The sequence below is a fragment of the Balaenoptera borealis genome (assembly GCF_965194805.1).
Source record: "Balaenoptera borealis genome assembly, chromosome: 10".
Taxonomy (NCBI): Eukaryota; Metazoa; Chordata; class Mammalia; order Artiodactyla; family Balaenopteridae; genus Balaenoptera; species Balaenoptera borealis.
The window spans coordinates 63354935-63380723 of record NC_138874.1 but is presented as its reverse complement, the minus strand read 5'-3'; positions in this window follow the sequence as shown (position 1 = coordinate 63380723).

The window sequence follows — 25789 nt, the reverse complement described above, 5'->3', positions numbered from 1 at the left end:
GGTCTACCAGGTGGATGGAACTGCCTGGACTAAGAAAGGGCAGGACAAGTTGGTGGTGTATTTGAGGATGGTCTGGTGGGCTATTGTGACTGGTGTCTGGGGTCTGGGGTTTGATGATGGTGGAGGCTGTGTGGGGAGATGAAGCTGGGAAGGTATGTGGATTGAGATGACATTGTGATGGGCTTTGAAGAGCTTGCTAAGAAGCTTAACTTCAGCCTCAAAGGATTAGGGGCCCCTGGAGGGTGAGAAGCAGGGCTGAGGTTTAGAGACGACATTCTGGTGGTGACATAGGGGATGGAAAGTAGAGGGAGAGAGTGGAGACAGGGGGCTAGAGGAAGGGGTCAGGAGTCTAGGCGAAAGGAAACGCAAGTCTGGCTCAGAGCAGTGGTGGTGGGAAGGAGGAGGAGAAGAGTCTGGGCACAGTTTCTTCTCGAAAAAGTCCTAGCTGGGTTGGGGTCTTTGCTTGGATGCTGAGTGGCACTGTCATCAGGTTGGTGGGATCAGGTGCTGAGGATCAGTGTCATGACTCCATGTTTTTGTATATTTTCATTTTGGAATAATTTTAGATTTACAGAAAATTGCAAAGATAGTACAGAGTGGTCCCTTCGCCTGCTTTCCCCTGGTGGTTGCATCTTGCAGAATTATAATATGATATCAAAAGAGATCAGTGCTGTTTGACCGTCAAACCCAACCAGACCCTGCCTAGAGAGCTTGTGGGTATGAGCTGTGGCTTCTCTGAAGCACTGACCTGCTCTAGAAGAGGGAGGGTCTAGACAAATTGGACAGGACTAGAGGCCTCAGGAGAGTCAGCCCCAGCAGCAGGCAGCCCTGAAACTAGTTGGGCAGTTTTGGCTCAGAATCTGCAGGGCTGGGGTGAGCGGTATCGACTCAAGCTTCACCATAGAAATCCTGCCTCAGTTTCCCTTCTTATTACTCTGGTCCTGGCTGAGCCTGGCACCTAGCTCTGAACCCCGACTTGTCTGGGTGAGCTGTGCCACCTCTCTCTAGCTTATACCCATCATAGCTTGGAGGGATGTACTTGCTCCCTGCTCCTGTCCCACATCCCAGACTGGCTCCAGAGATGACCCAGAGGGCAGCATCATTGCCCAGAGGGTCCTAGAGTCCCCAGGTGCCTCCTCACCATCTTAGAACCATGGTCGAGATGGATGCATCCTTCTGAGCCCTGCATGAGGTCCTCTAGGGTCCCCCCTGCTCACGGTTCTCCCAGCCTTGCCATCCTCCAGCTCCCTCGCCCCACAGAGGACCAGCCCACTGAGAAGACAACCCCCCAGTACCAGGTCACTCTGCTGTCTTTGAGCTCTTTACCAAGGCAGCTGTGGTAAGGGCTGGACGGGTCCTGGGCTGGGAGGCAGGGCAACTGGCCCCTGGTTTGGTCCATCATTGACTTTCCATGTGACTCCAGGCAAGCGACTAAACCCTCTCCTGGGGGCGATCTCAACACTAACCCCAGGTCATCATGAACAAGTTTTGGAAAGTAAAGAGCTATAAAAATTATAGACATTCGATCAGGCATTAATTCCCTTTCACAGTTTGAGTTCTACTGATCACTTTCTTTACCTATGAAGGATAATTAATAATGAAACCATTTATGGAGCTTCTACCATGTTCAAAGTGCATTACAAATACCCCAAATGAGGGATCTTGCAGGAGAAGGGACCAAGGATCAGAGACAAAGAGCAGACACTTCCTTCAACCAACATTGTAAATCCCCCATCCCGGGCAGTGCGTTACACCTGACACTGGGGCTTCGGACCAACTCCATCCTACACAGAGTCATGACGGGGCTCCAGCGATGCTCCAACCCCAGACTGTCTGCATCCAAAGCAAATGCCCACTGCTACCCCCACCCCCGCATTGCTCACTTGCTCTTCGTGGACAAGTTTTTCCTGAGACAAGGCAAGGGCCTAAAATGACTGCCTCCTGATCCTTCTCCAAACACGGGATGGAGTCCGTGTCTGTAGACAGCCCTGCTGGAATTCTAGACATTCAGCTGGAGAGGGTTCTGGCGCTGCCGCCTCAAGTGCACCTTCCACCCTGGATGGCCTCAAGGCCTCCAGCTGCTCTTCTGCTCCGGTCTTTCCCCTGCATTCTGGCTGACCTTGGGTTGGCTCTTGCTCTGTTCCAGAGGCTTCCATGGTTCCCTAGTGCCTGTTAACTTCAGTCAGACTCCTCAGCCAGTGTCTCAGCTCTTCTCAACTTAACCTCCACCACCTTTCCCACCCCACACTCCTCCCTCCTTGTACCATGGACCCCCTGCAGATGATGTGGCCACCATGGGTCTCTCTCCTCCGAGGGTCTGGGGTCTGGGCTGGGCTTGATTCCTCCCTCATCTCTGCCTGGACCCTCTTTGGGGTCCAGGATCCATTCTTTCCTTGACAGCTGTCCACTCTGCCTGGTAGGATGTTTCCAAGCTACTTGGATGGGGAAGAGGAATGAGATTCCCCGGCACTAGAGTCCAACCAAGCAGGGCCTTAGGACGTGGCTATATTTTACTGATTTCTATCTCTCTAAAAATAATATTTTCCTATTGGGAGAAGCATTTCATAACTAAGGCACCCACCACAGCCAGAAGCTTGCTAGTGGGGTCGCAGTAAGGCAGATGCAGTGTGACCTGGGGCTGGGGCTGGGGTGGGGGGAGAGGTCACGTTCTTAAAACCCCTGCAGAGCTGAAGGCCCCACTGAGGGCATTCAACCCTCCTTTATCAAGTGCTCCCCCGGGGTGCCAGGCTGGGATGCCATTCCTGAGGGTCTGCGAAGCATCCTGAGAGGCCTGAAAAAGGAGAAAATGACTCCTGCTTTGTTTCTTCAGGGGGTTCCATTTCCCCTGTCTCACTATGTTCAGAAAGAAGCCCTGGGAGGTTTCTCTTTTAAAGGGAAACTGAGGGAGGCCCCCAAAGAAAAGTGCTGATATTCTGACACGTGGGGAGGTCTTTCATGGCTGTCCCTGGTTCACGTGTTTATTTGATCTTGGACTCACGAACTCACTCAGTGGTTAGGCAGGTCTGTACCAAGTGATCACCGAATGCCAGGGGCGTCCAGAGCTGCGGGCGAGCAGCGTGGAGCAGGGCGGAGGCTCTGCCCTTGGGGAGCTCCACGTCCCCCATCCACTGGCTGGTTCCTCAGGATGCTGTGGACTGGCCTCCCGGCTGCCCCACAGGCAACTCTGCCAGAGTCCCTCCTGTCTCCCCGGGGTGAGACCCAGCCTGCCTCCTTCAGGTCCCCATGAGCCCTGGCTCTCTTTGCGTCCACCTCCTTGGCCGGCTCCTGACCTGGCTCAGCTTCAGGGCAGGGCCCCATCCTCTACTAGGCCTTGGCTGTGCCAGCAGCCAGACCAGTTGCCCAGGATGGGGTGACATTCCTAGTGGCACCACATGGGATCAGCCTGCAGCTGCTTTCACTAGCTCCCGGGAGGGCCTCCCAGCTTCCCTGTGTCCCAGGTGAATTACTCATCCATCCCTGGAGCATGCCTTCCTTCCACCAACATTTAGGAACGCCTGCCATGTGCTGGGTACTGCAGTCAGGGCCAGCTACTTTGGGGACTTCTGCTTTGCTGCCTCGGTAACAGCTTCTGGTTTCCAAATGACCTCTTGGTGTGTCTCTGTGTGTCGCCCTCACTATTGATTTCTGTATCATTAACACCTGGGCCTGGGGACCCACAATAAATATTTGTTAACCAAGTGAATGAGGACATTTGGGAAAGGCTTCCTGAAGAATAAACATTTGAGCTGGGTCTTAAAGAGGGGTAGGAGTTTTCTAGGTGAATAAAGGGTCAGGAAAGGCCACTTTGGGGAAGAACACGGTATGCACAAAGGCTTGGGGGTGTCAGAGAAAGAGCTTGGGTCTCGGGGGTCTGGAGAGAGGATCCATGTGGTTACAGGTGAGAAGAGAACATCCTGGGAAGAAAGCTGCTGTTGAGACTGATGGTAGAGGGAGGGCGAGTTGGAGAATTTGAGGAGCCTTGAGGGACACTGGGGGGTTTGGACTTCAACCTGACAGAGGTCAGCGGTGATTTTTTTTTTTTTTTGGGCCACGCCACCACGTGGCATTTGGGATCTTAGTTCCCTGACCGGGGATTGAACCTGCGCACCCTTGGTGGAAGCTCGGAGTCTTAACCACTGGACCACCAGGGAAGTCCCCAGCGATAATTTTTGAGGAAGGGAATGACAGCATTTTATTTATTTATTTTTAGGTCACTTACTGTGGGTGTGGAGAGGACGTGAACTCAAAGGGAGCATGATCGAGAAACAGAATATTTAGAATATTTGGAAGACTTTTATGATAGCCTCTTTAAAATATGTGTATTTAATGAAGCTCCAAATAGTGAAAAGGGACAAGCTAACCTAAAAATACCTAAAAATCCCATGATGGGGAGAACAATAGGTTTTCTAATTATTCTGTTATCTAACTAGAATCAAACAGGCCACATTCCCGGAAGGGCTCACCTGTAATTCTAGTGGTAATACTCATGAGTCTTTAACTCGACTTTTCTTTTTGCTGTATAAAAATAATCTGATTTTCTCATGGTCTGTCCATGCAGCCATCAGAATATAATTATTCAGAAAAACGGTTAGTCTCAGCCTTGTTCATCAGATGGCACATCAGCTTTCCAGCTTTCCTTTTTTAAAAAAAATTATTTATTTATTTTTGGCTGTGTTGGGTCTTCGTTGCTGTGTGCGGGGTTTCTCTAGTTGCGGCGAGCAATGGTTACTCTTTGTTGTGGTGCGTGGGCTTCTCATCGCGGTGGCTTCTTTTGTTGCGTAGCATGGGCTCTAGGTGCTCGGGCTTCAGTAGTTGTGGCTCACAGGCTCAGTAGTTGTGGCGCACGGGCTTAATTGCTCCGCGGCATGTGGGATCTTCCCGGACCAGGGCTCAGACCCGTATCCCCCGCATTGGCCGGCGGATTCTTAACCACTGCGCCACCAGGGAAGCCCAAGACACTAGATTTTTTGTTAAGCAAAGCTGGATACAGTTTTTGTCACACAATTATATGGACACGTTTAGCATACCTGCCAGGGAAAAAAAACACCTTAGGGGCTCAAAAGCTTGCCAGGCGTATTTATGCATGTTAGAAGTGTCACGTTTTCCCAGACCCTTATCTGTTTTGAAGACAGTGGCAGCTAGAAGTGAAGTCTCTGTGGTCTGTGTTTATTGTTGGCATCTGATGTGAGGCATTAACAATCATGTTAAAGGACATTGGAAACATGCATACGTGTACCCTGAGCATGTGTGCACACACACACATGCACGCCTGCAAACACACCACACACATGTGCACACACATGCACATGCACACACCACGGTCTGGAACTAAACATCAGGCTGATGATTTGACCTCTAGGATATTATTGCTGGAAAGGATTTTGAAATCATCTAAGCCAGCCCCTCATGTTATATATAAGGTAACTCACTGCAGCCCAGAGAGGGGAACTCAGCAAAGGGAAGGCCACTAAGGGAATTGATGGCTAAATCCAATTCCAGCAAGCACACAACCAAGACAATTTCCTATAGCAAAAATTTCCTTCCAGGCTGTGCCCTCAAAAGAGCTGTGCTGTTTTCTGCAGGGTCACAATCTCACCTGAGGATACCCCCTCGAGACAATGATGGCTGTACCACAATCCTTGTTTAATAAAAGGAGCTGGACACATCCTCAGAACTGGTCTTTATATAGGCTGGATTCCATTCCATCCATCTAGCTCCTTGGGGTTGGCAAAACATGTGGATTAAAACTGCCCCGGAGAATGGTGTCCTTGTGCCCTGAGCCTCTTCTGGTTTAACACCCTTGCCAGGTGGAAGACTGTGATTTCCTGGAATTTTGTCCATGGGGGGTCTGTTTCCATTTTACTCCTATAAACATCCATCCCTGCCTCTTTTTCCTTCTCCCTTCTCAGATAGATGTGGGGAGGAATTATCGTTCTCTGTGGTGTTTAACCAATAAGACTTCACCGAACACCTGCCATGCACAAGCTCACCTGGGTGGATGACGGCAGGGATGCCGAGGAGGGCAGTGTGGGCTCAGCACATTGTAGGCACTTGCCGACAAATGCCCTAATTTCCTGGAAATCAGGAAACGCCTCTTACCATTCATTCATCCACTTATTGATTATTTCGTCAAAGGACGATCGTGTAGTACATGATATTTCTTGCACTGAAATGTTTCATTTGATTATGTGATAAGGTCATTCTCTCCCATCTTTCATATTGCTTAATTATTTTAAGATTTTATATTTTAAGATGTTCATATAAACATCTATTGAACTCTTGCCATATGGCAGACAAATGATCCCATAGGTGCTTTTTCCTATTTAATATCATTTTGTTCCTACCACAGGCCTAGGAGATGGTTATTATTGTTACTGTCGTTTTTCAGACGTGATGCCTGCATGTATTTGCTTCAGGTTACACACAGGCAGGAAATGGCAGGGATGCAGCTCACTGCCAAAGACACTATGTTGTGTGGTCAGGGAAGGTATCCTGGAGGTGGGTGGCCTTTGAGTTGGACCTGGAAGGAATGGAAAAGTAGAGAAAAGAGGATGGAGCCTTCTAGAAGACAGAGAAGGGAGACTTGGAAACACAGGCAAGGGGGAAGAGAGTATCTGTGGTGATTCTTTGTTGCAAACAGCAGGATGAGACTCTAGCTAATTCAAGTTAAAAAAAGAACTGAGAACCAGGTGCAGAGCCTATGCTGACCCACACGTTGAGAAGCCCATCCTGAACGTGCTACCTGTGATCTGCCACCTCACGGTCTATTGGGAGGCAGCCTGGACCCAGAAAGGCTGGTTTCCGTGGAGCAGCTGCAGAGGGCCTAGGCTCTGCAAGAGCGGGGTCGAGGGGGCGCCGTCTGTGGGCCCAGCCTGTGTGCTCGGCAGATCAGAGCCACTTTTGTCACCGGGGCCCAGCCCTTGGGCTCCATCAGCGGGAGACCTGGGCTTCTGGAGACGGGACCCTGGCCAGGCCTGAAGCCTTCTCTGATGGGGAAGCTTGAGCTAAGGTGAGTCTGAAAGGATAAAGGATATTCCAGGGAAAGGGCCTGGATGGGAAGGGCGTTCAGGCAGGCTGAGGTCCTTGCACGTGGAGGATGGAGAAACAGTGCTGCACAGTGACTGAGCGAGCTGGTTGTGCCCCTTGCTTCCTGTCACAGCCTCTCTGTGCCTCAGTTTCCCTATTGGTAAAGTGAGAATAGTAGGGGTATTTGCTGATGGGGTAGTTCTGAGGTGTAAATAAAGGATTACCTACACTGGTGAGAAAGTGCCCAGTGAGCCAAAGGTCTTAACAAATGTCAGCTGTTAAGAGTATTATTATCACCATCACGGCTGGAAGATAGGCTACATGATGTGTGCGTGCACATGTGTGTGTGTGCATGTGCATGTATGTATGTGTGTGTGTGTGTGTGTGCATGCGTGTGTGTGCAAGTGGGTGTGTGCTCAGGGTGCAGGGTGAGGACTGTCCCTGTGGACCCCCAGGGTTTGGATTTAACTCTGAGGCATTGAGAAGCCGTGGATCCTTCACCCAAAGGCAACAGATATTTGTGCTTTAGAAAGTTCTCCGTGGTGAATGTCTGGATGGTGGATTGGAAGGGGGCACGTCTAGAGGTGGGGAGACAGTGAAATGTGGGCCCTCACCAAGCCTGTGGCAGGAAGACTGGGGAGGAGGACCAGATTTGGGGTAGAGCCCACTGGTCTTGACCCTGATTGGATGTAGGATGTGAGCAGAGGTGAGTGGAGACACCAGCTTCCTACTAGCACAACCGGGGTCACACCCAGGGTCCATCCACTAGGAGAAGGGGAGGAGGATCAGGTTCTGTGGGTGGATGGGGAGCTGCGGGGGTGAGAGGGTTGGTGCGGTGTCCTGGCAGGGGAACTATGCCTCCTGTTATGGGACTTACTCGTTTGAGCAGCCACCCAGGGAGCAATGCCCAGAGGCAGATGGCCCCATGGGATGAATAGGGAGCTTAGCAGACAGGTCTGGTGCTGGAGAGGGAGCTGGGCCATCGTCAGACCCCAGAGAGCATGTATGCAGTGAGCCTCAACCAGGGGACATCTGGCAATGTCTAGAAACATTTTTGGTTGTCATGACCGGTGGGTGCTACTGGCATCTGGTGAGTAGGGGCCAGGGATGCTGGTAAACATCCTACTGTACCCAGGACAGCCCCACAGCAAATAACCAGCCCAAATGTCAGTAGTGCTCAGGTGGAGAACCCTAATGCTGAGTGAAAGGAGAAGAGCCCCAAAGGTGGAGGTCAGAGAAACACCCACATTTTTGGGGTGCAGGGGTCTTGAATGTCTCCACATCTCAGGGAGCTTCTCTGACACCCTGGAGGGGTTAATTGCCCCCCAGGCTGTGATAATTCCAATTCCACAGGCAGGTATTACAGCCCTCATTGTTTGCCTCTAACAAAGCAGCCACAGATGCTTTCTCTTTAACCTGAGTAAAAGAGTCTCCAAATCAGGAAGTATGTGTATATGTATGTATGTATGTATGTATTATTCATTCATTCATTCATTCGCTCACTCGGCACTGACTCAGCACCCAGACACTGGGCTGTCCATCTCCACCACCAGCCCCGTTTCAAGCCCAAGGCTCTCCTCTCCCCTCTCCTCATCTCTCTATCTCCTCCAGGCCGCATAGGCATGTCCTGATTCCGGCGAACTTTGGTGCCTTTTCTCCATCCATGCCCCAATTTATTGCCAAACTCATAAAAAGCAAAACTTGGGAGAGAGCGACTGAGTTTGCTTCTCGCAGCAGAATTTGATTTAGAGCCAAGAAGGTGGCAATCGCTGCGAAGTGGAGATGGGCTATTTCGAGAGTGCAGTGAATGATTTTTTTTCCATCTCCAAATGACCTTACATATATTCCGCCTCCCGCTCCCCACCCTCCTGTGGTTGGGATTGATAGGGTGTGTGTGACTGGGCTCCCCTGGGCCCTGAGGCTGCTCCTAATAAATCTGTCTGACGGGCAGAAGGACCATGAGCACCTGGGTGGCTGGCTGGCTGGCTGGGCTGGCGGTTTAACACATGGGGTTTGGGTGAACACAGCAGCCTCTGTGGTCACCAGTGCATTCTGGCTTGATCAGATGGAGACTGTCCACTGGCACTAAAGGCTCTGTCTGCTGGGGGAGGTGATTGGCACATTTGTCAGTGGTCTCTGAGTCCAATGGGGTCCTTCCTCCTCATGATCCCTGGCTCTCTGCATTCCTTGTCCCCACCGATGTCGACTCCTCAACTCTTCCCATGGGTCACGGTTATCCCTGCCCCAGGACACCAGAAGGTGCTCCTGTCCTGGGTCAGGAGTCCAAAGACTTGGGTTTGGAGCTCCTCCACTGCTGGCAAAGAGGGCCACCTTCAGCAGATTTCTTCTCCTCTCCGTGCCTCAACTTTGTAATCTGTAAAATGGGGTTAACACTAGTATAACAGTATAACCCACCTTCTGGGAGTATCAGGAGGATCAAAAGAATTTGGGATGTGGAAGCAGGGGACTCAGGTTTCATTCCCAGCTCTCCTCTGGTTAGTTCATGGAGGTTGGGGATGTTTTCTAGCCTCAGTTTCTCCATCTTTGATGAAGACTAAGTGAAATAGGGAGTGTGTGGGATTCTGTGATTCATAAATACTTCGAGGAAGTCTTCCAAGAGGTTCTGCTTAGCAGTGTTGGGGCTGGCTTGTCCTGTCTACCCTGATCAGGTGCGGCCACTGCCTGTTGTTTCCCCGCCTGGGCTGCTGGGCTGCAGCTCTGCAGTCTGAAATTTAGGGGCAAGTCTGGAAGGCACACAGAGGGTGTCCTGATAAGGGAGTGTTTTGATTTGGCTGTATCAAAGGTCCCTTGTCAAAGTGAAAATCGCCGCCCTTTATTTCCAAGAATGTGCCCAACAGACATCCTTGCCCCCTTCCTCAACTCTTGACCATCCTGACCCCTCTCTCCTCTTCTTATCTCATCCTGGCTTCGCACTCCTTCACTGGTCCTCACTCAAGAGTGGGGCTGGGTGACGGCTGCAGAAAGCTGAGGATGGAGGGAGTTGGCAGTGGTCGTTTCCGCCTCTTACTTGATGACTATAAAGTAATAGCTGAATATCAAATCATTGGTTCTTAGGCAGAGTCAACATGTCTCTGCATCCACATGGCTGCGTCAAAACATGGACTCAAAAGCAGTTATAATGTTGGGGACCTACAGGGCACATGGGGGTGGAGGTGCCACAGTGGTGGAGATCTGGGTGCGTCAGCCCTCAGGAGGCCGGTTCTGTGGGAGCCTGGCAGGGCTTAGACTTCTGGGGTCCCACTCCTGCTCTCCCCACAAGAGCACGGTGGGTGAGATTCTCACCCGAGGAAGGCGGGGTCGGGGGCAGGAGGCTGGCTGGGGCAGAGGCGACCATCCTGACTCTGTCGTCACCTGCATCCCCCTTTGAGTGGGCACAGTGCCCTCCACTCCCAAGGCCAGGTAGAAGCCTGGATTCTAGGGGGCACGGGGAACGTTTCAGGGGACATTTCGCTAAAACAAATGGGCTGGGGAACTTGAGGTGGGCTGGTCCACCTCCCTCTTATGACTGAGCAGGAGTCAAGAGGCTGAGTGACCTTCTCAGAGCCACAGAGCCAGCGAGGGGGACCTGAGTCCCCTTGCTTGGCCTCCACTGCTTCTCACCATGGCACACCCCCCGACGCTACTCACTTCAGGGGGGTGGGTTCTCTCTTGAAGACTATAAAATAATAGCTGAAAATAAACTCAAAACATATCCATTTTTATATTAAAAAAATCTCGATTCTGTAGGTCTTTATGTGTGAACAGGGTAAAACAGGGCCTGGTGTATTAAGAAGAGAGGGAGGAGGAAACAGCATTTATGGAGCACCTGCTGCACGCCTGGGGCTATGTGTTGTGTTTCCCATGATTTCTTTTTTTCTTTTTTCTTTTTTTTAGCAGCTGAGTCCTAACCACTGGACCACCAGGGAATTCCCTCCCATAATTTCTGATATGATCTTACTAACACACACTTGAGGCATCTGCCCTTGTTCCCATTTCCTGATGAAGAAACCAAAGCTTAAAAAAAAGTCAGTTCCTTCTCAGAGTCCCTCAGAAAGTAAGAAGAGCCATCACTACCTACAGCTGAGTGAAAGAGCTCTGTCTTTTGGGAGCTTCCGTGTTGAGGAAGGGAGACTAAACAGGAATTCCAGCCCCCCAGTCTCTCCCTGTTCATTTGTTCATTCATTCATTCATTCATTCATTTATTCATTCATTCTGCAAATACTTGCTGTTCATCATCGCCAGGCGCTGTTCTAGGCACTGGGAATGTAGCAATGAACAAAAGAATGATTAAAACCCTTTTCTTCATGGAAGAAGGGTGGGGAGAAAGTGGAGGGATGAACAATAAATAACATAATATGTTGAACTCTTTAAGCTTGCTAATATCCCACAATTTTGACCTACAAAAATGGCCATTTCATACAGTTTAACTGAAGGAGTGAAATATACAGATGGTGTGAAGTGCTATGGAGAAAATAAAGTCAGGAGGTGGGCTCGGGAGCCCAGAGTTAGAAGGCATTGCTTCTCCTGTCCTGCAGGAAAGAGGTCTTTCTCGCGTCTTCAACTGACCATGCACACCCTCGTCTCCATCAAAAACTCCCAGTCTTGCTGAAGGAGCCCCCGCTCCTTCCTGGATACTCAAGGCCCTTTATACTCTGGATCCCTCCACCTTTGTCCCTCCGTCAGACCCACAGCTCCCGGAATACAGCCCCTTCTGTCTGCCAGGGTAGCCGGCCCTCGGTGGAACCGTCCTCCGTGCCATTGTCTGCCGGCCCTTCAGACCCAGCTGGAGTGTCAGGTCCTCAGAAGTGCCTTCCCGAGCCTTGCCCTCCTTCTCCCAGACAGTTTTAATTGCTCCCTCCTCTGCACTCACACACCACTTTATTACAGCACTTAGAACTGCTCTTCTCTTTAGAAGACACCGTGATTTATTCATGTGCCTTATTAATGGTCCTATTCCCAGTGGCTGGTGCAGGCCTGGTAGACAACAAGGCTCACGACAGGCGTGATGAGCGAATGAAGGAAGGAAGAAATGCCGAGTGGGAGCTGCAGGCAATGGAGAATCAGGAAAGGTGGGCTTTATGGAGAGGGTCAGCAGAGGCAGATCTTGAGGGTTGGGGCATTGCCCAAGGGAGAGGAGAGGGGAGGCCCATGCCCGGTCAGCCCACACCTGCCCACTCTTGTCCACTCCTGCCCAGCCCTGCCCACACCCAGCCCGCCCACATCCTGCTCACACCCTGCATCCTCCCACGCCACCATCTGGCCCCACTCCATGCCCTCCATCCACCCTGGACTTGCTCTTCCTACTGCCTTGGTGGCTCTTGTCCTCACTTCTCTCCCTGCCTCTTCTCAGAGGTACTCTTCAGCGTCCTCCAGACCGGGGAGCTTGCCCTGACGAGCACCCATAGCTCCCAGCTCTGCCCCGCCTAAGGCTCCTCGCAGCTGTTAACGCCTGCTGGGCAGCAGGGCGCAGCGGCTGAGCTGACGGCTTTTGGATCTGACTGCCTGCGTTTGAATCCTAGCCGTGACCTTGGGCAAGCTGGCTGTCTTTTCTGCCATTCCTCAGCCGTTTCTTCTGTGAAGTGCGGGTGATAACAGTCCTGAACCCCTGGAGTACCCGGAGACTCCTGGAACTAACCCACGTGGAGCGCCGGCCCAGAGCTGGGCTCATGACTATGAACATCCGTCGTTGACGGCAGCTGTGTCTTTCCTTCAAGCGGGACTCTGCGAGGCCAGGGGCCCTCCTGGCCTTGTGCTCTGCCCAGCACACGTGCAGGAGCCTGGCTGTGACAGTTGGTTGAGCGCCTCCAGGAGGGAGCAAAGTGGGCAGCCCTGGAGCTGGGCTGAGCAGAGAGCGGGCAGTACGACGGGGCCAGGGGGAGGACCAGAGCCTGGCGACCTGAGTGCAGGGCAGATGCCGAGCCCTGTTTTTCCGTGCGAAGAAGACTAGTCTCTCCCACGCGCACATTGATGAGCAACTCTTTGTGCATCCAGGATCAAGGTTGCCCAGAAACCAGAGATGCCCGGAGCCTATGTTTGGCCTCTTGCCGAAACGCTTCTCTCCGTGAGATTATACATTCCAGGCCACATCCCTCCCATCGACACTTCCTCCCTCACTTGACTCCTTTTCTTACTCCTCCATCATAAAAATCTCCAGAAACAGGTTTTGTTCAAAGTGGATGAGGCAATAAATTCTCTGCTTCTGACAGGCCAACAAGAGACATAAATCCTGTAATGGGAGAGGCAGCCCTGCTCCCTTGCCCTGTGGAGCTTTGGCTGATGTTCAGGTCTGTCCAGGGAAGCGGGGACTGTGTCGGGGGAGAAGGCAGAGGAAGCTCCAGGAGGCCCCTGGGCCCACCTTGGGTTCAGGTGGGCAGCTGCTCAGGTGAGGTGGGATCTTAGTCATTTATCAACTTGCTCAAGGCCAGGGGCAGGTCTTCCTGGCAGACAACAAGCTGGGTGGAAGGAGCCTCATTCATTCATTTATTCATTCACTCATTCATTTATTCATTCAATCTCCTATCCATCAATTCATTCGGCAGTCACCTAGCGTGGATGAGAGATACCCAATTCCCCTCGAGTATGACCTTTTAGAAGAAGCCTTCCCACAAAGGATCCCAAATATTTGCAATTCAAGTCATAGCAAAAGATTGATTTCCCTGGTAAATAAAGAGCTCCTACAAATCATTAAGGAAAATAAACAAGCCAACAGGAATCTGGGCAAAGGATATGAACAAACAGCTCACAAAAAGGGAGTACAAAGGGCTCTAAGACCAATGACGTGTGAAAAAGGCTGACTCTCACTCATCATGAGAGATGTGTACATGAAATGTCACTGCAATGCCAGCCCCACCCCCAGATTGCTCGAGACTGTTGATGAGGGTGTGTGGCGGGCACTCACTGCTGCGTGGTGGGGACAGAGTGCTGCGGTACAGATACCGCGGAGATCACTTTGACCCTGTGCATCTGGAGGGTGACCTGGCAATATTTCAGCACTGCTTCTACCCAGCAAGTCAACCTCCAGAAAGTTAACCCGCCTCTACATGGACAGACGATTCTACACGTATGAGATTGTTCCCTGAAGCATTTTCTGTATCACCGAAGATTAGAAATGGCCCAAATGTCCTTCACTAGGGGATTGGCTAAATAATTTATGGTGGATTTGTACAACTGAACGCTATGCAGTCATGAAAAAGAGAAAAAAAAAAGGGTAATAGGAAGTGCCTTTAGGCACTAATATGCGTTGGGCTCCAAGATACATTTTTAAGTGAAAAGGGCAAGGCGTGCAATGGAATGGAATACAAATGATGCTTTTGTTTGTATTAAGGAGAAGAAAATGAAAATATATGCACACATAGGTATACAATATACATATGTGTATATAATGTACACATATATTCGTTTTCTTCATTTTAATATGAACAGTAGCATAATTTGTGTTATGTACAGCACAATATGAGTAGCACGCGCATTATATGCTCATATGCACATATACGCATAAACGGCTCTGTACATTTACCTCTGGGGCGACAAAGACCTGTGAACAATGGCTGCTTCTGGGGAGCAGAGCCAAGAGCTGGGAGGCTGGGGGACATGGTCGGAGGGCAACTTTTCACTGTATATCCTTTGTGCCTTTTAGGTTTTGAATCTTGTGAATGTATTCCCTACTCAAAAAAGTAGCCATCGTTAACCTTTTTCAAAGAGAGATGCGAAGGAGACGTCTTCCTAAGTCTCTTAGCTGGGCCAGAGGTCTGGGGGTGCCTGGAGACATTGTGGCACAATCTGGGGACCCAGGCTGTGGTCGGAGCACAGTTTTGGGGAGTCTAGGTAAGAACGTGGCAGGCGAGAAATGCAAGGGATTATTTATTGCAGTGAGGGGGTCTTGAGGGATTTAACAGGGGCCGGACATGGGTTATGTTGAATATTTTGGGAAGAGCTTCCTGGAGGCAGGGTGGGGAGCCGTCTGGGGAGAGAGAAGGCGCCTGATTCTCTGCCTGCCTTTCCGGCCTTTGCTCATCTTCGGTGACTCTGACAAGTGAGCAGCGTGAACGCTATTGCACATGGGGACTGAGGCTCAGGATAACTGACTCCTAAATTCTCACAGCTTAGAGTCAGGATGCAAACTCAGGTTCTTGTGTCTCTGGAGCCTGAGCTCTGATTTCAGCTCCGTGTGCTGGGTGTGCTCACAGGGCTGTGAGAATTGTGAATCGGTGGCCAAGCATCAGGGCCAAGTATGTGGCTGATTAAGTCAGTGGATGCAAGGGCAAGATCTTATCATCAAGCTCCCACCAACTCACTGGTCCTTCCCTCTCCCACCCCCGAGCTGCTGTCCAGGTGACATAAGTCCCCGGTCTTATCCATGGGAAGAGAAGCAGCGCCTTTCTTAACGATCTGTTTTCTTCTTCTGCGGACATAGTGAAGGTCAAGGCAGGCTTCTTACAGCTGTAACAGGAAGGGTTGGAAGGAGGTTCCCTCCAGATAGGGTCTGGGGGAGATGCATTTGGCTCCAATTAAGCTGAGCTTTCTAAATTTCCTGGTCATTTGGTTTGCATTTTCCTGTCATTTCTTTGCTTGCATTTGTCTACGACTCCCGTTTTATAAATGTGAAAACTGAGACTCAAAGAGGCAAACATTCACCTAAGGTCATCTGGTTTGTCAACGGTGGAATCAGGTCTTAAACCCTTGCCTTGGGACACCAGATCTTTCTACCACAGCATGCGTTTTTTGTTTTTTTTATTTTACTATTAATAGGGGTTTATTTGATGTCTCATGAAACGAACCCAGAAATGGCTTGTGATTACTTTCGCAGACTTTCAGTAAAGAGAAATCCGGGTGCCCCTTGTTGTGAGGCTGGTATTTTCACTGTTTGTGGCCAGGTGTCCGGGCCTATCAGATGCCGGGCCCTGGGGCAAAATGGGTGCCCGCGGGAGGCTGGATCCGGCAGCCGGGGGAGACAATGGGCGGCTCAGGAACGAGGCGCTGCTTGGTTGGGCCTCCGCCGTGACGACTACCACTGGCTAGTTTAATTAAGAGCTGGGGGAAGAAGGGTGCATTGTGTCCAGGGAGCTGATGAGGTCAGCCGAGGGGGGGTTGGGAGGGGCCTGGGAACCAGAGGACGGTCTGTCTGCTCCGTCTACCTCTGGGGACAGCCCAGACTCCCAGCATGAGCAGGTCCGCGCAGGACGCTGGCGTGGACGCGCTGCAGTGGGTCTGACTAGGTCGGCTGCCTCCTCAGATGCTGAGACCCTCCCTGGCTATGAACAGAAGGTCTCCGGTTCCCTCTGGGCTGCCTGGGGTTCCCTCCTGACTTTTCCCAAAGCCTAACCTCGGGGGTTGAATCTCTGTTCTGTCACTCATTCACTCACTCACTCTGTGACCTTGGGTAAGTCCTATCCACTGTCTGAGCCTTAAATTTTTTCATATGCAAAATGGGAGTAAATAGTACTTGCTTTTCCTACCTCCACAGCATTTTGGGGAAGACCAGCTGGATAAATGGATGAGATGCAGTTTGGAAATTGTAAAGCATCGTACAGTACATGCAATGACACTGACAAAAGCATAACCATCCCCGCCATTAGAACGTCTTCAACACCCTAGCTTTACCCCGACCACCCCGTGCCTTCCTTTCTTATCTAACAGTAGGGTCGTCTTGATTTTGTTTAACTTTTCAACTGAAAATACCTTATTATTTTTCGAATTCCCAAAGTAGTACAGACTCACGGTAAAACATTTTTTTAAGGGGAAAAAAAAATCAAGATTTCCAGCTTTAACATTGTCACCACGTGACTTGGGGGAAGCCACTTCTCTTTTCTGGGTTTGATTTCCCCATGTAGCCACTAGATCAAAGATGACAAATGTATAACACATACACTGCCCCTCTTCTGTCCGGTGCTTGTGGCAGACCTCACTAGTGGATCACAGCGTTCTCTCCTGCTGTCCCTGGAGGCTGGTTCAGAATCTTGCTCAACACAGCCTCCCATCTATCAGAATGGCTGGGAGAAGGAATCTATAGTCTTTTGATGACCAGATGAGCTCTCACGTTCTCTGACATCTTGGAGGGACGAGTCCCAGGGTTCAGGCCCTGGAGAGAAGCTTGGAGAGTCCCTCAGCATGTCCATCTAATAGGGAGTTTCCTTTTATCCGGTTCAAGAATCTTAAGTATTGTGTAGCACATAATGGCTTCCAGTGGGGAGTTCCCTGCAAATTTTTAAGAAATAAAAAAAAAAAAAAAGGAATAACTCTTGGAAAGTCAATGGTATGCGAGCAACTGACTTAATTCACACCCACACAAATGCGTGTGCTCCTTCAGCTCCACATGAAACTGGGTGGGGTAGAATATTTCTGAAGCACTAGCTTCCAAAAAGCATACAGCGTGGGGAAGCGAGCTGACACTAGTAGGACCTACTCTGTGGAGGCATTATCCTGATGTCTCACATTCCTAGAATGTGAATGATTGTAACAAATGAGGAAATGGACCTAGAGAACAGAAGTGAGCTGTCCAAGGTCATCTGGCTTGTAAGCGATAAAGCAGGGACCTGAACCCAGCTGCTAGCCCTCCACTTTTTCAGGGGAAACCACACAACCTGCTAAGTGAAAGTCCCCACAGTTTGGAATATCTCTATGAAGGAAATGTCTCCTCATCGTTGATGTGGGGAAAAACATCATCTTGGTATTATCGTCCAGTCCACTGCCACCATCCGTGTGTCTCCCCACCCCGAGTCGGACGTGAGCCTTTCCCTCTTTGACATGCTTGCATTGGCAGAGATAAAAACCAGGCAGCGCAGGGAGCCAGGAAAGTTGGGTTCTGGTCCAGCCAGCAGGCAGTTCTGGTCCCTCTCTGGACCGCAGTGCCTTTGGTAAACAGTGAGGGGCTCCTACTGGCAGCCCTACCCAGCACAGCGGGTAAGGAGATGGTTTCTGGAGCCAGCCTGCCTGGGCTCTTTCCGAGGTTTTAACCAGTATTACTTGTGCCATCTTGCACCTCTCTGTGCCTCAGTTTCCTCATCTATTAAATGAGAATAATAACATCCCCTATCTCATAGGGTTGCTGTGAGGATGGAATGAGTTAATTCACGTGTAGTTACAACAGTGCCAGTCAACGTTAGCTGTGACAGAAAGGACCCGGAATCTCAGGGCCTGCGCCCATGCAGGGAGAAGTGAGGGGTGGCTTGGCTTGGGGGCCCTGGCAGGTTTCACGACGGCACTCCAGCTGGGCTAGCAGCCTTACTCTGGGCTTCTCTTCTAAGAAGCTGCGGAGCTTCATTCAAATATTTGGCCAAAGTTCAGTGACATCAGCTCCTCCTCCGGGAAGACCTCCTGGATGGGTGGGCTGACCTGCTCCCTCTCCCTGCCGCGGGCTCCCAGCCCCCGGTGCCGATGCCACCCTTTGGCCTCAGACAAAGCGGGCACCAGCAGAGGCAGCAGCCGGGTCTGCTCGGTGGCTTTCACGAAGCTGGAGCTCCCGGGAGCCCGAGCTGGGCCAGTCTGCTTTGAATCCTATTTGCATTGCAATAGGCGAGCCTAGCCTTCAATACAGGCCTCTTCTCTTTTGACAGAACAGCCTCACAATTGCCTATTGACCGGGCACCTGTTCCTGCCCCAGACATTATGCAAATGTCGGCCAGGAGCGAAGCCGCCAGCCCCCGGGCCATTGTGCATTGAACCCTGATGGCGCCCTGCCAGCTCCCAGCCGGCCTTTGTTCCCCGGCTGCACAGTGCCACCCCTGCCCCCCCGCCCCCGCCCACCCGAGGTGCCCTGCCGAGGAGCCACCCGCTGACAGCTACTTGGGTCCTTGTACCTGAAGAAAGACCCTGCGAGCTGGAGGCTGGCCCACGCTGAGCCGGGGCTGGGGGCCCTGGAGGCAGCCAGGGACCGGCCGGGCCCTTCAGTCCCTGGGGACCACGGAAAGGGGGCCTGGCAGGCAAAGGAGGGGGCAGCCCGGATCGTGCCATCTGGGGGAGGGGGATTATAATAATCACTCTCACATCTGCTGAGGGCCTTCCACTTTGCAACCCCGTCTCATGGCCATCTCCCCGAGAGGCACACCTGCCCCTTGAGGAGGTGGGCGGGCAGGGGGCTGTGTGCCTTTCACACAGGAAGGGACTTAGGGCCCCTGGGGGGGAGCTGGCAGAGTCGGGGGCAGAGGGGGACTCAGACTCAGCCCTGTTGGGGTCTCTGGCTCCCCGGCATCTTGCCTTGCTCCTCTGGGCCCCCTGTCTTTGCCCAGGCTGTGACTCCCCCAAGCCACCGTGCAAGGCCCTGCACGGCATGGCTCCAGCCTACCTCCTCTTTTTTGGTTTCTTCATCCTCTTCTGTACCCTCGGCTTCACCTTCACTCAACCCAGAAGGACTTTTCAAAGCGTGGTCCTGGGACCAGTAGCTCCGGCATCACTGGAACCTGTTAGAAATACCAGTTCCTGGGCCCCAGCCCCGGCCTGCTGCTCCGGGGTTAGTCCCAGCTCTCTGTTTTAACCAGTTTCCAGGTATTCTAATGCACAGGCAAGTCTGAGGACCACAGGCCCAGACGGCCACGTCCACTCCCTTCTCCGTCCAAGCCTTGCTGACCCTATTTCCGCCCCTACAGCTGGGCTCCTCTTCTTGGGACCACCATTCCCATCCTCCCTTCCCGGCTCCTGCTGTTGGACTTGAGGGAACATTACTGAGTAGCTGCCTGGTCCTGGGTTCAGGGCACCCAAATGAATGAGGCACACCCTGAAGAAACTCAGTCTGGGGAGGGCACAGCCAGTGTGCCCTTCAGCATTTCCAAGCAGAGCTCTGGTGCTTTGGGAGACGTCAGTAGAGGTAGTGGGCGCGTGCAGGGAGGGTGCAACCCAGGACCTCCAGGAAGGCCCTGCCCATATGTGTGTGTCATGGGCAGGGTCTGGCTGGGTGGCATCGAGCAAAGGCGGGAGAGAAGTGGTATTGAGGTCACTCGAGGGGCCCAGTCACACTCTCCACGCCCTCTCGTGCCACGTGGTTAATGGCTGCCTTGCATCTAGAAGGAGGCCTATACTCCAGGAGGCAGGATGGGTGGGGACTGCTGAGACCTCCTGGAGATGGGAGTTGGAGCACAGGAGGGCAGCTCTGGCTCGGGCACCGTGCAGAGGTATCAAGGAAGGAGCAACCCAACTCCTGTGGGACCACCGACCTGCAGCTGTAGCAGCAGATGCCCTTGGTAGCGTGGAAGCCCAGGTCTCCGTCCCACCCTTTGTGCCCAGTTGGGCCACATCTGGCCCATTTCCTTGCTTCAGAAGAGCCATCAGGATGGGGAGTAACAGCAGGAGCAGGGCAAAGCACCGGCGTGACCTCGGGTGCCATCCAAGCTGCCCCCCGCCAGCCTTCTGGCCCCAAGCATCTTTCCCCCGATGCCAAAGTGCTTTAAAGAGTTTGGCCCAAAAGCAGGGAAATCTGATCTCATGAGAGGCCAGGGCAAGGTTCTCAGAGCCAAGTGTTGCTCTGGCCTCACAATTTGTCTTCTTCAAGTACTGTCAGAGTGCTCTTTGCCTAAAAGACAAATCTAAAAGAAAAGTAAATAAAGTCAGCCCTCCACAAACCACGTTCCTTAGTGTGGCATTCAATGCCTTTTAGGATCTGGCCCCATGTCTTCTCCTGCCTCAGCGCCTCGGCATTCCATCACCCTTCCAAGGCTCTGCTAGGAGGGGCCATCGGCCTGGGGGACAGGAGTGGAGGGGGTCATTTAAACACTTTTTCCTTTCGGGTCCATCAGATTAACTTCTACTCATGCATACAGACTTTCCTCGATGTCTCCTCCATTGGGAAGGCTTCCTAATCTATTTTCTCTATTCAGAATCATTTATTAAGGACCTACTGGGTACCAATGTTCTGGGCTCTGGAGGTAACATGTTGAGTGAGAAGTTGCCCATCTCTCAAGGAATTGCCAGTCTAGTGGAGGAAACAGACCACCACTGCATGACCTGAATGAGGGTTTAAGTGGGTGTGGGGAAACAGGGCTTAAGGGAATTTGGGTGGACCCAAGTTGGGGAATAGTTCAGTTAGGAGAAGTATAAGGGAGGGGAGGAGCTCGGAGGGATGGCCAGGTTTCCGGATGTGTGGACGGTAGGATTATCCCTAAGAGGGAGACCGTAGAGGGAGAGGAAGATTGAGGAACAGATGCGAGGATGAGGAGGTGGGTTTTGGCTGAGCTGAGTTTGAATTGCCCACAGCACAGGCAGAAAGAGACCCCCACTGGTAGCTGGATGAGGGCTCTGCCCTTCAGGGAGAGTCTGGGCTGAGATTGACACTGGGCACCAGAGTATGGAGGTGACAGTGGAGTCTTGGGCTGAGTCTCCTGTCCTCCCAGATAGGAGTCATTGCAGTGCCTGCTCCATCTTTTGGGTTCCCATCATACATTCCCTCCCTCCTCACGGCACTGAGCATGCCATGTCCTGGTCTGTTGCTTCCCCCCTCGCCCCCCCGCCACCACCCCGTCCCGGTATTAGGAGCACCTGAGAAATGGGAGTGAAAAGCACTGGTTTCCAGATTACTGGGGTCTAATGGCTTGAGGAGGCCTTGATTTTTTGCAGCCTCCCCTGTGTGACTCACCTCTCTCTGCTTGTATCTTTGAGGAAATGTCTAAGGGCATCACGTGGAAGGAAAGGGGCTCCTAACAAGACTTGTGCTGCCAGTGCCATAACCCCCCCAGTGAATCAACAGCAGGTTAGGGCCAGAACTGAGAGGGAGGTGATGCTGCCCCATTTCATAGAGGAGGAAATTGCGGCTCAGGAAGGAGCAGTGATGTTTCCTGATTGTACTGCGATGTGAGCAGCAACGGTACTTTGAGAGGGTGAAAGACGAAGATCAGGTTTCGCAGATGGGGGAACAGAATCCCACAGAGGGGAAGCCACTGACCCAGGCTCCCTCGATGGAAACCGTGTCCTGACTCCTGGTTCAGTGCCCATTCCACTGTATACCGTCCCATCCTCCAGGACAGGTGACATCCTTGGCAGGCTGGGGCTTCTGACCCTCAGGAGAAAGTGCCCTGTCAGGCCTCGGCAGACGCCAGGCCCAGATGTCCAGCTGGCCCAAACATTCCATAGGATGCTCTGGTCCTCCCCCCAGCTGTTTGGGACTTCATGAACATCAGCTGAGAACCTTCCGGGTGCCCGGCATGGGATGTGCTTTGGTACAAGTTATCTGAGTGAATCTTCCCAGCAGCTTTCAAAAGCAAAAAAGCCTCCTTCCTTTTGCCAGGTGTGGAAGTGGAGGGCAGAGGGATTCAGCTCTGGCTCACCCCTGTCAGTGGTAGGGGAGGAAGCAGGCTTTGAGCTGGGTACCTTGACACCCCCTTCATCTCTCCATCACCGAGCATAGTCTCCATCTTGCTGGTCCCCATGGCTCCCAGCTTTGAGAAGGGGACCCTGGGCACTCTCTCAACTCATAGACTTGCTCCTTGAGCTCCACTGCGGGGTCCTACCCCTTGGACTTTCCTCCACCCGACCCAGGCGAGAGGTTCTAGACTCAGTTCTGCCACCAGGGCACCCAGGGAGCCTGGCCAGGCTCTTCTCTCTATTGTGGTCCCCTTTCCCAGTGTGCCCCATGTTGAGGGCTGGGCTGCTTTATATTTACAACTGTCACTTCCAGCTCTGGCCCCTCCTCCTCCTGCAGGCCTGCCGTCCAGGGCTGGGGAGAATGACTTTTCTCCATGGGCTTTGGAAAATGTTCCTTGGGAATTGTGATTCAGGCTTTCCCTCTTCCCGGTCACCAGCCCCTGATTTACAATCCAGATAAAGTGTATTTTCTTTGTGAATCAAAAGTGGGTGGAGGGTAATGGAGCAGGAACTCCTTTCATTGCTGTCCCGGGATAAAACCACCCAGCTGAATGGGCTCTCGTATGACTCTTGGAAGGTGGCTTAAAGCCAAGAGGGGACTTGTGGGCCTTTGTCCCTTGAAGGATGTCCCCTCTCTCCCTTCCACAGCTTGCACATTTTCCATGGGCCCCATGTTGCTCTCCATCCCTGTGGACGCCAGTCAGCTCTAGTCTGTCCTGAAGCCACCAGCCCTCCTTGGGGTGAAGGGCTCAGGCTGTGTTCACTTCGCTTTCAGATCCAGATTTAAGCATATCAATCAAGGTCCCACTATGTGCCAGGTCCCAGGCCAAGTGCTTCCTACCTTCTCTCTTTTTAATGTGAGGATGGATTCATCAGCCCACGTAACAAGGGAAGACCCTGAGGCTCAGTGGGGTGAAATGAGCTGCTTGGGCTGTGAAGTGGTGGGAGACGGAGCCGAGGCTGGGACCAGATCTGTCGCTTTCTTTCCTTGTCATTCCTGTAATTTCCTCGTAATCCTTTGGTTCTGTTTGACCGTGCTAAAAAACGAGGGCGCCAGCATGGCTTCCACTTGTTTCTGTTGGACTGTAAACTCCTTTTCAACCTCTCGTGTCTGAAATAGCTTTTTTTCAGTTCTTAGCACCTAGGAAGGTGATGATCCCAAAGATGGGCTGCAGAGAAAACCGTCCAGGACTAGGGCCCCAAAGTACTCACTGCCCAAGTTTGAAGGCCTCAACGTTGGGGGAGGCCTTTAATTCCAGCTCTAGTGTTCACAGAATATTCTGGAAGCTGTCGATTCTGAATCTAGCCTGCTTGCCTTTCTGGGTTTAAATCCTGGCCCTGTACATATAACTGTGGGACTCTAGGCAAGTAAACTGCTCTGTGCCTTGGTTTCTTCATCTGCCAACAAGGTTAATAGTAGCACCTACTCCATCGGGTTGTTGTGAGGATTAAATACATTTATATGCGTAACATGCATAGAACTTATTGGTGATTAGTGGTAGTAAGCACTGATTAGTGGTAGCAGTGGTAGAAATGGGTGCATTGGGTCTGAGGAGGGTACTGGGCCATTATTCTGGCTCTTTTTTTGGCTCCTGCTATGATGTCCAGGGCTGGGGCCCAGATGGGGAGCTGTGGCCTGGGGGTCCTGCCTGTCCTCTTCTTTCCTGTCTGGCTGCCCTGGTGGGTACATGGAGAGCAAGGGGCGGGAAGTGGAGCATGCATTTCTGTGTCCTTGGTTCCCGGCAACCAGCTGGGGTATACATGTGAGACCCTGAAAATTCCAAGATAATGTTAGCCAGATCCGGAGCTCAGTGCAGCCCTGGCTGAATGAGCCCTGTGATGAATTCCAAATGGTGCCAAGGTTTCAGTGCCCAGGAGCAGCTGGGGCAGCTGTGGCCCTGCCCGGGCCTGGGGACCGTTACTCGAGCCAACACGAAACGTGGCCTGAGACCCCCAGGAACTCTCCTGGCTCCTCCCTGCCAGGTCTCTACCGGGTGGTCCCGTGGCACTCACTGGGCAGCCAGCGGCCCAAGTGGCAGTGCAGAAATTTATTCTGGGGGCCCCTAATCTAGTGACAAGCCCTCCTTCCCTGTGTTCATAACTAAGCTCTAGAGAAGCAGGTAGGGCCAGGACATCAAGGGCAGCGTCCAGCCCTTTTGCCTGGCCTTCTGCATTGTGCCCACCTTGCTCTCTTTCCCTGCCTTTAACCAGCCACTCCTGAACCGATTCAGCATGGCAGGCACGGGCGGGGCCATTGTGGCAAAGCCGGCATGGCCCCTGGCCTTGAGTTCTTCTTCTTGCGGAGAAAGGTACAAGCCATGGATGATGCGGTGTGATATGGGCTGCAAGCAGGGACAAACAGCTTCCACAGGAGCCTAGCCCAGGCTGGGTGTGTGTATGGGGTACCTAGGAGGGCTTTCTGGGGAGAGGTGGAAGCTCCGACATGGTGGACACAGGAGTCAGCCAGTCAGGGGAAGGAGCGTGTAATAGACAGTGTTGCAGGCAAAGATACTGGTGTCTGCAAAGCCAGAGAATTGCGGGGTGGGTTATGGGGAGAGAAGGAGGAGGAGGAGGAGGAGGAGGAGGAGGAGGGGGAGGAGGGGGAGGAGGGGGAGGAGGGGGAGGAGGGGGAGGAGGGGGAGGAGGAGGAGGAGGAGGAGGAGGAGGAGGAGGAGGAGGAGGAGGAGGAGGAGGAGGAGGAGGAGGAGGAGGAGGAGGAGGAGGAGGAGGAGGAGGAGGAGGAGGAGGAGGAGGAGGAGGAGGAGGAGGAGGCAGCAACAGCAGGCAGCAGGTAGTTCCTCCTGGCTGGGCATCACGTGTGGGGATGTGGGTGGAGACAGTGCACTGGAGAGATGGTCAGGACCAGTTAAGGAGCCCTTGGTAGCCATGTTATGGAGTTTCAACTCTATACAGAGGGCAGTGGAGGCCTGGGGGTGGGGTTGTGGTAGGTGAACCAAAGGAACTTATTCCTGCTTTAGGAAGATCACCTCCGGAAGTGATGAAGGGGAGAAGGCAAGCTTGGATGCCAGGGGAGCATCCCAGAGCTGCTGTTTCATCTAGGAAGGAGAAAATGGTGACATGGGCTGGGGTGGTGGCTGTGGGGATAGACTGGAACAGACAGCTTTAAGAGTCATTTAGTGCTTCGTGATTGAGTGAATGTGTTAGTAATTGAAAGGAAAAGGGAAGGCTCAAGAATGACAGCTCTCTGCAACATTCCTGCCAAGGTTTGCACAGCCTCTTCTTGCATACCTCCAGTTACAGGCAGCTCACTACCTAATTGTTTAGCAAGGTAGTAGTTACCCACTTTAGTTTAAATCTGTCCACATGTGCGCTTAGGGCTGCAAAAACAAACATAAACCTTATTCTATAACAGCCTACCAGGTGTTTGAAGGCAGTATAGTCCACACATTGTCACCTTTTTTCCTGCCTTCATTGTTTTTGTTGTTGTTGTTATGTGACTGTTCTCAGATTTGTCCAT